Below are 12,734 nucleotides of genomic sequence, written 5' to 3' on the forward strand. Positions count from 1 at the left end.
TGTGGCATTCTTGTTAAGTTGACCAGACCTTGAAATTATTTTTCGGTGCGATCAATAAAGAAGACTGAATTGTGAAATGGAACTTGTGATAAGCCAGGTTATACTTAGTATATTTCCAAAGCTTTTCCTTCTGGTTATTAGCTGTGTATATTCAAAATCTCTCATGTCACTTTGTACCCCCTATGGATTTTCTTTTTCCGCAGCTCTTGGAGCTGATTTTGCTTTGATCACCACTATGCTAGCTGTCTCTATGTGACTTCAAAATTTCATATCCATAATGTAGGATAGTTTTAGAAAACTTCAAATAAAGTTTCCTAGGGTTAAGTGGTTGATGGTTTAGGGCAAGGAAAGCTTTTATAGTTTCTGTTCTATTATGTATGGAAAGCTTTTTGGTGGTTGGTTTCAGTTTCAGTTCTATCATCTATCTGTTCTATTATATAAAGCCAACTCTTGAGTTGGTGTAGATCGTCACAGTTTTTGGATTTTCCCAAAATACCCCCGGGACATGTAACTACTTAGGCCTCGTTTGGGAACAGGCTAATTTAGTAACTTTTTGGCTATTTGGCTAAAAATGTAGGTAAAAAAAACTTGTATGTTTGGGATGACTTTTTGGCTAATTATGAAAAGATGTGCAAAAAGTAGAGAGAAAAGAGAATCTTTGACTTTTTGGTATGGGTTGTTGGCTTTTTGACTAATTTAGTAACTTTTTGGCTAATTGACTAAAATAGCCTCTTGCCAAACGAGGCCTAAATTATTGGTCCAACACAACTTATAGGGGTATAATCCTCTGCACACCACCCCACAATTAATCACATCACACTATTTCACAATTAGTCGCATGGGTAGGATTAGTTTAACTCTTAGGCTTCGTTTGGGAACAGGCTAATTTAATAATTTTTTGACTATTTGGCTAAACTATAAGGTAAAAAAAATTAGTGTGTTTGGGATGACTTTTTGACTTTTTATAAAAAGATGTACAAAAAATAGAGAGAAAAAAGAATCTTTGACTTTTTGGTATGAGTTGTTGGCTTTTTAGCTAATTTTGTAACTTTTTGACTTTTTAGCTAAAAATGAGGATTCCCAAACGAGGCCTTAGATCTTAACTTTTTAAATTCCCTCAAAATATAAATGGCTTCAAATAACTACCATGATTATGTTAAATTTCACACATGGTAGTGTGTGCCTACCTCTAGTAAAAAGAAATATTTGAGCTGCAGAATGGTGATAGCCCTTGCCATTCACCAAAAATGCGATGCCCCTTCCATATAATTAAGATGCCCCTTTAACTTGAGTGCGAAATGTCTAGTATATCGCTTTTCGTATCTTTGGACCATTAAACACAAATCATGCATTATCAAGTCAATACTTACCATATCTTCAGCTTTCAGGTGATAGGAGTCTTGGAATTGAGAAATTATGGTTGCATCATATTTTTCACATTGCTTGACAAACAAGACTCCTTACAAATTGCTGGTAGAATTAAATCTTGCAGATCTGTATATTAGTTTCATTTATTTTGGAAGCTATTCTTTCTGACATTTTCATATTGTTCAGGTTAGAGTGGAAAGCTCAAGTGAGCAAACAAGAATGAAGCCACCGACAGCAGACTCAATTGACTGTTGTGATCTTGGACAACTGAAATCATCATCTGCTGCATTTACAAAGCATCATGAGCAAGAAACCCTGAAGCAATGTTATTTTTTGAGGACACAAAGAGAAGATGATAACTCCACTACCAATGAGCAAGACTTGAAAAGGGGTCGTTCTAAATTGGAGCGCTGGACGAGTTATGATGAGGATTAGAGAAGATGTTAAAAAACTGAAGAAATCAGAGTTGAGTTCAAGTGTCCAATCAAACATCAACATCTTGCTAAGAAGCCACATCTTTCTGCAGCTAAAATGCATGTAGATCAGACAACCTCAAAGTTTTCCAAGCGGGTGATCACTGCAAGTTGCAAATTACAGACCGTAAAAACTCTCCATTGGAATTTCTTATACAAATTATGAGCCCTTTCTATAATGTAATTAGTCTCTCTTTAGAACTAGTTCCTCCCCCACATCTATAGATATACAAGGTCAAGTATAATGAAATAAAAACAGATACTGAAATTGTAAGTGTCTTGTGATATTGGTTGTACTGTAGCTGTAGCAAGAGGCTTTCGGTCCATCATATGTTGAACTTGGTAAATTTCTATGACAAAGAAAACTTGGATGTAGCTTCCCAAGTGCTATTTGATACTTGAAGGTTTGGGAGGAATCTGACTGATGTTCCTTTTCAGCAATCTATGTCCTCGTTTGGAAAGTGGTTATTTTAGTGACTTTTGATTTTTTTGGCTAAAATATGAGGTAAAAAAATCAATATGTTTGTGAAGAATTTTTTACTTTTTACGTAAAGACATGCAAGCAAAAAGTATAGTGAATGGGAATGATTTTTTTATTATTATTATTATTATTATTATTATTATTATTATTATTATTATTTATTTATTTATTTATTTTATTTTTTGAATGAGTTGAAAACTTTTTGGCTTTTTGGCTTTTAGGCTTTTAGTGACTGTTTAGCTTTTTTGGCTAAACTTTTAACTTCCCAAATGAGGCCTTAGACTATTAAAGTTTTTAATTTGAGTTAAACTGGTTTAATTCTAAAAGGTCATTTAAATCATTAATTGAATAATTATAAATTTCAACTATGATCCTAAAGCATACATTTTGTGTCATTTTGGTGCCTAAAATTTCAGTCTTGTCAAATTTCGTCCCTTAAGGTTATGTTTTATTTCTGTCATTAATATTTCAGGACTAAATTAACAAAATTAAAAACTCTGAGGATTTAAGTGACATGAAACACATACTTTTGGGCCATATGTGTAGTTTATTATCATTTTATTAACTATTTAGATGGACCATTTGAAATTGAACCAAATTGACTCAAATTAAAAATTTAAAGGATAAAATTGAAATTAAAGGATCTTTGGTTTTTTTCCCCCCTCACAAGATAGGAATTAGTAGTAAGATTACAACGTAGACGAACATATCTCTATAGACTCGAACCTGAAATCTCACTCACCTTGGCACCTAAGTGCTCTCTCCCTAACTGCTTCGACAATTGCCCCGGGTCAAACTAAAAAGATTAAAGTGACACAAAACGCTTACTTTAAGGACCATAAATGTATTTTATTGAAGGAAAATATTAGGGAAACCAAGAAATTTGTTAGGTCCCTGTGTTGTCAAATCCGGAGACAAAATCTTGTGTTGATTCAAAACTATGTTTTTGTGTTTTTGTACTGTCCGCTCGAGCGGAGACTCTTGAGCTCGAGCGTAGATTAGCAGGTCACAGTAGTTTGACAGGGCAAGCACAGATACTGGTGGGTGCGATTTTACGCTCGAGCGGAAACTCCTACGCTCGAGCGCATCTCAGCTTATTCATATGCAGTTTTTGGTCAGTCCGCTCGAGCGGGCTGTTGTGAGCTCGAGCGGAGATCGCGGATCCAGTTCTCTATTTAAAGCTGCTAAGGGTGTTTTTGGAAAGAAGTTTTTTTTCTAGATCTGATCAAAACAAACTAGGGTTGGGTAATTTGTATGATTTCTTTGTAATCTTTTCGTTCTTCAGTAGTGGATTGATAGTGGCGGTTCGCCCGTGGTTTTTGATTACAATTGAAGGTTCTTCAATTGTGGTTTTTTCCACGTAAAAAATCGTTTGTGTTGATTTATTGTTTATTCTCAAAAACAAACAAACTAAAATCACTCTCGTAAGTGTTTGATGATTTTAGGTTGAGTGTTTTGAATTTATTGGGTTTTGGAATTAGTTAATCTTGATCTAATCACAAATCACGTAGGATTTTCAATTGGTATCAGAGCGGGTCACTCTTTTTTTTAAAACCTATAGGAGTGTGATCTTGTGTGATTAGTATCATGGATTCTATTCGTGAAGGTAACTCCACTCATAGACCCCCATTACTTGACGGTACAAACTATTCTTATTGGAAAGCTCGTATGAGAGCATTTTTAAAATCCATCGATGAGAAAGTTTGGCACTCCGTAATCTTTGGGTGGAGTGAACCTACAATCACCGTTGATGGGATTGATATTCCTAAACCCCTTGATAAATGGGACACAATCGATTACCAGAATTCGAGTTGGAACAACAAAGCTCTAAACTCCCTCTTCTGCTCTGTCACACCTGAAGAATTCCGTCGAATTTGCACGTGTGAAATAGCAAAAGAGGCGTGGGATATTCTTGAAACGATTCACGAAGGTACCACCTCTGTTAAAAGGGCAAAACTTCAACGTCTCACGTCCGCCTTTGAAACCCTTTTTATGCGCGACGATGAGACGTTCGATGAATTTTATGCAAAACTCAGTGATATCGTGAATTCCTGTTTCACTCTCGGTGAAAAAATCCCGGAAGCAAAAGTTGTTGGAAAAATTTTGAGGTCCCTTCCCGAGAGGTTCCAACCAAAGGTGACAGCCATTGAGGAGGCTCAGAATGTTGATACCCTCAAGCTCGATCAATTGGTTGGAAATTTGCAGACTTATGAAGCCCACCAAATTTCTAAAAAAAAGCAAAAAGAAAATATGGCTTTCACGAGTGCCCATGAGACTGCAAAACCTCCGGAGACTGAATTTGATTTAGAGTCTGAAATGACGGCTATGCTTACAAAACAGTTTAAAATTTTTTTGAAAAAGAAGCCGAATTTCAGAGCCCCTATTTCAAAAGATAAGAGTAGTGACAAACCCAAAACTGTTCCACCAAAATTTGCTCAAACTACTGAAAAAAAGATTGTAAGGGGACCAGGGGTCAAGTGTTATGAGTGTCAAGGGTTTGGTCACATTGCCCTTGAATGCCCTTCGAAAAAGAATCGAAAGAAAGTCTACACTGTAACTTGGGATGATGAAAGCGGGTCGGAGCAAGAACCCGAAGAACCTGAATCTGGAGAAGACGGGGATAGTGCTTTTATGGCTTTTTGGTCCACTTTCACTCAAACTCTTCCAAAGCCAGCGGAGTTAGCTCGTGGTCAGAACTTGCATCATGCTCCTACTTTTGATGGGAGTAACTACCTGTTTTGGAAAATCAGAATGAGGGCTTTTCTGAGAGCCTTTGATCCAGAAGGCTGGCAGGCCATTGAAGAAGATACAGAAAGTGTTGACAGTCCGAGCAATCTGAGAGCCCTTAGCACTATTCGTAGAGCAATTTCTGCTGAAGAACAGCAACGGGTTGTTCGTTGCACAAAGGCTAAAGAGGCATGGGAAATTTTGAGCCAATTCCATGAAAGAGGAAACTCACATTCACCACCATCCAGTGACTTTTCAGTCTTAGTTGCAAGATTGGAGGAGGCAAAGGAGAATGAAGAGCAAAAAGAGGATGATGAAACATCTGAGGATAATGAGGAGATCAATGGCGATGAACTACAACAAGCCTACGAAAAACTGTACGAGGAATCCTTGAATTTGTCCAAACTCAACGACAAACTCTCTCTCAAGCTCAAGACATGTGAGAGTGAGAATGTCAGGCTGAAAGGAGAACTTGTAGCAGCTAAGCAGAATATCGTCAAGATCTCGAGTGACAGGCAAGACTTATGTGGAAAATTACTATCCTCTGAAACTGAAAGGAATGAACTCCTGAAGGTGTATTCCACATATGAAGAAAAGCTTGAAAGTCTTGAGCTGTCACAAGCCAGATTGGAAGAGATAGTCTGTCAAAAGGATGAAGAGCTTCGGGTTGCTAGAGCTACTATTGCCATGTGGAACAAAGGTTCAAAATCTTTAGAAGACATCCTCGGGTCTCAACAAATGGGTTGCGACAAAAGCGGGTTAGGCTATGGTGCAACAGCACACAAGGGACAGGCCTCTACTTCATATGACAAGAAGACTCAAGCAAAGGGAAAATTGAAGGTAGACCAGGCTGATCTCTCTCTCCGTCTACCGAAAGCTGGTAAAATCAACAAAAAGGAGGTAAAACCGGTTTTTATTTGTCATCACTGTGGTAGGTATGGCCACATTCGTCCTTATTGTTTTGAACTGTTTGGTAAGGTGTCTCAAAAGGGTAGAAATTCTAATACTTTTTGGGTTAGGAGACAACCTTACATGTCTAGGCTGAACACCAAGACTAAAAAGATTTGGATTAGAAAAGAGGATTTGACTTGTTTTGTTGCTCACACTGCTCTAAAAGCACGTGATTCGCACATGTGGTACCTTGATAGTGGGTGTTCTCGTCATATGTCCGGTAACAAATCCTACTTCACCTCCCTTGAAAAATATGAAGGAGGAATTGTTACCTTTGGAGATGGCAGCACTTCGAGAGTCATTGGTAAGGGCTCTATAAGTGTTGCTGGTCTTCCCAAGCTAGATAATGTTCTACTAGTTGATGGTCTTAAAGCAAATCTTTTAAGCATTAGTCAAATGTGTGATTCCCATCATGAAGTATTGTTTTCAAAAAATAAATGTGAAATTTTGGATAAAAAGGGAAATACTGTCTTACATGGGGTTCGCACATCTGATAACTGCTATGGGATTGTTACTACTAATGATCTCACTTGTCACTCTGCCATCATTAGTAACATTGACTTGTGGCATCAAAGATTAGGTCACATGAATTTCAATGACCTAACTAAGATAGCCAACAAAGAGCTTGTGAGGGGAATACCTAAACTAGGTAAGAATTTGAGCCATGTGTGTGGACCATGTCAGCTTGGCAAGCAAACCCGTGCTCCTCATAAAAAGGTGAACAGCTTTACAACCAAACGTCCTCTTGAATTAGTTCACATGGATTTAATGGGTCCTACTCGCACTGAAAGCATCGGAGGTAAAAGGTACATTTTTTTAACTGTTGATGATTTTACTCGATTTTCGTGGGTAAATTTTTTAAGGGAAAAATCTGATACGTTTGATGCTTTCCAGGCCTTAGTCCCTAAAATCCAAAATGAACAGGGTGTTTCCATTGAGCGTATCATAAGAATCCGAACCGATCATGGTCGTGAATTTGAAAATAGTTCGTTTTCGGATTTTTGTGATATGCATGGAATCAAGCATGAATTTTCTGCCCCTATTACTCCACAACAAAATGGAGTCGTTGAGAGGAAGAACAGGGTTGTTCAAGAAATGGCTAGGGTCATGCTCCTTAGTAAGAAACTTCCTCCTAAGTTTTGGGCTGAAGCCTTAAATACTGCTGTGTATGTCATAAATCGCGTATATTTAAGGCCCGACACTTTACAAACTCCATATGAATTGTGGAAGGGTTTGAAACCTAATGTAAAATACTTCAAAACTTTTGGGAGTAAGTGTTACATTTTCAAAGATAGAGAGCCTTTGGGCAAATTTGACTCCCGAAGTGATGAAGGTATTTTTCTAGGGTATTCAACCACCAGTAGGGCATTTAGAGTCTATAACCTGCGAACTTCATCCTTAATGGAATCTATCAATGTGGTTATAGATGACACAGGTGCACCTACTCCAGCAACAAATGAGGATGATAATGATGAGTCGCCAATCTTGGATACGGAATCACAAAATCAAGGAAAAGGTGCGGACCCATCACAAGAAATGGTTACAGAACCATCTTCACAGGTAAGGTCAAGTCCAAAGAGTGCTCCAAGGGACATCACTCCTATTGCCCCTGTCACTGCGAGTCCTGAGCTTAAACCATCAGCTAGGGTGAAACTAAATCATCCAGCTCAACAGGTGATTGGAAGTGTCTCGGATCGAATGAAAACCCGAAGACAGATTCGGGATGAGGTATCACATATGTGTTATGTTTCTTTAATTGAACGTAAAAATTTTAAAGAGGCCTTGCTAGATGATAGTTGGGTCAATGCTATGCATGAAGAATTAGGTCAATTTGAACGTAACAAGGTTTGGACTCTAGTTCCCAGACCTAGAGACATGAATGTGATAGGTACCAAGTGGATCTTTAAAAATAAATCTGATGAGAATGGTACAGTTGTTAGAACAAAGCTAGGTTGGTTGCTCAAGGCTACACACAAGTAGAGGGTGTTGACTATGATGAGACGTTTGCCCCAGTTGCACGTCTCGAATCTATTCGTATTTTGCTTGGTGTTGCATGTTTTCTTGGCTTTAAATTGTTTCAAATGGATGTGAAAAGTGCCTTTTTGAATGGGTACTTGAGAGAAGAGGCATATGTTGAGCAACCAAAAGGGTTTGAGGACCCTAAATGTCCTAATCATGTCTACAAGTTAGACAAGGCTTTGTATGGGTTGAAACAAGCCCCTCGAGCTTGGTATGATAGACTTACTACATTCCTTCTTGACAATGATTTTCAAAGGGGTAGTGTGGATAAGACCTTGTTTGTGAAACATACTAAGTCTCATATTCTTGTTGCTCAGATTTATGTTGATGATATTGTGTTTGGATCCACTGCTGAACATCTTGTGAAATATTTTTCGGATTGTATGACACATGAGTTTGAGATGAGCATGATGGGAGAGTTGTCTTATTTTTTGGGTCTTCAGATTAAACAGTCTCCTTCAGGTATATTTGTGTCTCAGTCTAAGTATGCGAAAAATCTTGTGTCTAAGTTTGGTCTTGAGTCTTCCAAGCATGCACGCACTCCAATGAGCACCAGTCTTCACCTCTCCAAAGACTCCTCTGGTATTGATGTTGATCCTACCCTTTATAGGAGTATGATAGGGAGTCTTTTGTATCTCACAGCCAGTCGTCCTGATATTTCTTTCAGTGTCGGTGTTTGTGCTCGTTACCAAGCCAGTCCTAAAGAGTCTCACCTTCTTGCGGTAAAACGCATCATCAAGTATGTTAATGGGACCTTGGGGTATGGGGTTTGGTTTTCCACTGACACTACAGCCGAAATTACTGGTTTTTCTGATGCCGACTGGGCAGGGTGTGCTGATGATAGGAAAAGTACATCCGGGGGGTGTTTTTATCTTGGGAATAATCTGGTTTCTTGGCATAGTAAAAAGCAGAATGCCATCTCTCTTTCCACTGCTGAGGCTGAGTACATTACTGCAGGGAGTTGTTGTGCTCAAATGTTGTGGATGAAGCAAATGCTTCATGATTATGGGATAGAACAGAACACTCTTACTCTTTTCTGTGATAACACAAGTGCCATAAACATTTCAAAAAATCCTGTCCAACACTCTCGCACCAAACACATTGACATTCGTCATCATTTTATTCGAGAGTTAGTGGAAGAGGGCCTTGTTGTTATTGAGCATATTCCCACTGAGCATCAAAAAGCTGATATTTTTACAAAACCCCTTGATCTTCTTCGGTTTGAGTTCCTTAGAAAGACCTTGGGTGTCATGCTCGATCACTAGAGTGTTACTTGTTTCTTGAGTAGGTGTAAATGTTTGTGCCTTATGAATGCTTGGATGTGATAATCTCACTATCATTGATATCTGTTTACTTGCATCCAATTTTTTTTTTACCCTACTCATGATGCTTACAAGATCTCATTGTTCATTGGTCATAGCTCATTTTGAATGCCCATGCTCATTAACCTCATGATCTCATTCTGTACACATCCTTGAGATTAATTGTTGCAGGGGTTTCCGCACATGTGATCAAAGTTCTCTATGGACCACTAACAGTGTTTCTTGTACTTTTACTGTGGAATTGACCGATACTAGTATATCATGGGTGATGTTGAGTCTCTTAACCATCTACCATCTGTTTTCACTTCCACGGTTTCTCCCTCAGTTCCTTGAAGTCCGGGCATTAGGAAAAGGCTACCTCAGAGGCACCAACCAGGCCATCCTTTATGATTTCATTCTTCTCTGGTTTGGTTTCCATACTCTTGAGAGTGAAAGCCACCAGTGAGTGCACACAAAAAAAAAAAAAAAAAGGGACTCTTTGACTGAGGGGGAGCCTCCGTTTTTACTCAACAAATACCCCGTGATTCCTAGTGGTTTGACTTTTCACTATATTGTTGAGTTACTCATGATGGAGGTCCAGCCATCTGATCACTACTAGGATTAACTCTAGCTCAGTGACCTCTCATGGATTGCACACACACACTTTTTCATGTGAGCTCTCATATTGGATTTTGAGTTGTACATTCTCATGTAGCTTATGATCATTGATTATATTTTTTCTGCTATGCTCATGATTTCCAGTGTCGTTTTTTGTTTAAAAAAAAAAAAAGTGCAAGTTCACACGATTCATGAATTGTGGATTATTTCATCTTAGTATTCATTTGGCTCAGTCTGATCATCTATTTTTGTTTCAGGTCTCACCTCTTGATTTTGAGTATTGGGTTGTTTTTATATATACAAAAAAAAAAAAAAAGAGTTTTTTTTTTTTCCGCTCGAGCGGAATGTTTTACGCTCGAGCGTGTTTTTCACTCTTGCAGCAGTTTGTTCGTGTTTTGGCAGATCTGAGAGATGGTTTTTTGCGCTCGAGCGGCCCTTTGCACGCTCGCGCGGGAGTCTCCTTGCCTTGTTTCACGCTCGAGCGGTACTTAGTACGCTCGAGCGGACCTGTTTCATACTTAACTCCCTCTCTCGACTCTTCGAGGTATTTTTTCTCTTCCTGTTTCATTCTCTCGATCTAGGGTTTGTCGTGTGGCTGCATTGTGGTAGTTTTTTCCTCCCATTCATCATCCTACTCACTGATTTGCTCTTTGGTAAATTTTACCCTCTTTTATTTTCGTTGTTTTTTTTTTTTTGTTCTTGCTCTATTTGGGTATGGTGTTGTTGGGTTTGTGCTTCTGTGGGGTTTTGTGTGTCGTATCTGTGATTCTCTCTCTCACACACTTTTTTTTTGTTCGATTGTCTGTTTTTTCTGTGTATTTTTTCTGTGTTGTGTCTGTGGTATTCGGATTTATCTGTGTCCGATTGAGGTCTCTCTGCATGGGTATCAGTTTGGGCTTGGATACATTGCTTTGATTTTCTCATGATTCATACTTATTCTGTGCAATTTCTCTCATATTTGGTGTATTAGTTATGAGTTCTTCAATACCATGCTTTCATGCCCTGTTTTTGTTATGCCCTGTTTTTAATTTGATTATTGCACTAATGTTTTGTTTTGGTTTGTTTTGGTGTGGGTTGGGTTTTGGGTTTGTTGATTTGTTGGGTGTCATAGTGTCTTCTTCGGTATGTCTGCTCCTGCTCCAAAACGCCGAAAGGCCACCGTTTCTCGCCCTACCTATAACCCTGAGAGGTTTCAGTCGGCCTCTCAATCCAAGTCATTCCATAAATCTTTTGTGACTCGAACAGTTCATTTAGAACGTAATGTTCAACCCGATACATTTGAGTCCATCCAAATTCGTCCATTGTTCGACCCTCTAGGTGGTGACCATGTTTTATTATTTTCGGGGCGTCAGAATCTCGATTGGGTTCGAGAATTCTATTGTAATATGGAGGGTATTCGGGATTATGAGCCATCTTTTACCACTTGGGTTAGGTCCAAATCCATTTCTGTCACCCCTGCTTTGATTCGCCAACTTCTACAGATTGAGCAAGTTTTTCCTCAATACTATCCATTTCCTGTACCTGATCGTCCTACTTGTGATTTTGATGATGTGTCTTTGGAACTTTGTGGGGTTGCCCGTCATTGGCCTAAAGGCGGTTTGATTAAACAGTTTGAACTTCTTCCGGAGTTCAGACTGCTTAATTTGATTGTCTGCGCCAACATCATTGTCACCACACACTCTTCCGAGGTCAAACAAGACCAAGGATTCATTTTGTCTTGTATTGCCAATCACCGTTCTATTGATCTCGCCTCTCTTATTATCACCAAGATGATCAGTGCTCATGGGCATACCAAGCTTGGCCTTCCTTACGGTTGCTTGATCAACCGACTTTTGTCTGACCTTGGGACTCCTATCCTCGATGATGATGAGTTTGCCTCTCCCTCTCGCCCTTTCACAAAGAAAACTGTCTCACAGAGTCGGGCTCATGTTAAGGGGGAGTCCTCTCGGGCTGATCCTTCTGCAGGTACCACTGCTGGCCTTGCTGAGGAGGCTGAATATGATGCTGCTGTCGCTGGGGGTGCGGAGGATCCTACTCCATCTGTTCCACCTAGCTCGTTTCCTGATCAGCTTCGGCATTTTGAGGCGGCTATGACCAGGCGGTTAGACTTTCTCGATGCGCGTTTTGATGCCTTTGATGGTCGTCTTGGTCAGCTGGAGCAGACTGCTGCGCACACTACTTCGCAGCTGGATCACATCATTTCCTTACTGACGCTTCAGCCGCCCCCTCCTCCGTCTGGTGCTTGATTTGTTGCTTTCTTCATTCCCGGTCAAAAAGGGGGAGAGTTTGGTTATGACACATGGATCCTGCTGGATATTGATGACACATGGATATTGATGACACATGGATATTGATGGTATACTTTGTCGATGGTACATGGATATTGTTGGTATATTTTGTTTTGTTTTGTCTTTTGGTTATGACACATGGATATTTTGATATTTTGTTCCGTTGGTTCTATTGAATGGATACATTTTGCTATATTCTTATATAGTTCCACAAGTTTTGGTTTTTCTGGTATGTTGCTAGTCTTTTCACAGGTGAATGGTGGATGATGCATTGGATTGATGGATTGATATATGGCAAGATTGGAAAGCTTGTTTGTTTATAGAGTTGTTTTGAGTATTTTAGTATTGGCTTTTGAATTTTGTCTAGTGCTTGTGTTTAAGGACTTTTGTTTAGAAACGTTTTGTCTGGGAATTGACAAAGGGGGAGATTGTTAGGTCCCTGTGTTGTCAAATCCGGAGACAAAATCTTGTGTTGATTCAAAACTATGTTTTTGTGTTTTTGTACTGT

At 39.2% G+C, this 12,734-nt stretch overlaps 1 pseudogene; it reads left to right on the forward strand.

Annotated features, from left to right (window-relative positions):
* The first annotated feature begins 12,264 nt into the window (after positions 1-12,264).
* Positions 12,265-12,734, forward strand: part of LOC114317845 (protein EARLY-RESPONSIVE TO DEHYDRATION 7, chloroplastic pseudogene) — a 29,076-nt pseudogene continuing 28,606 nt past the window's right edge.

This window comes from Camellia sinensis, chromosome 11 (genome assembly GCF_055761805.1).
Source record: "Camellia sinensis isolate YWXY chromosome 11, ASM5576180v1, whole genome shotgun sequence".
Classification (NCBI taxonomy): Eukaryota; Viridiplantae; Streptophyta; class Magnoliopsida; order Ericales; family Theaceae; genus Camellia; species Camellia sinensis.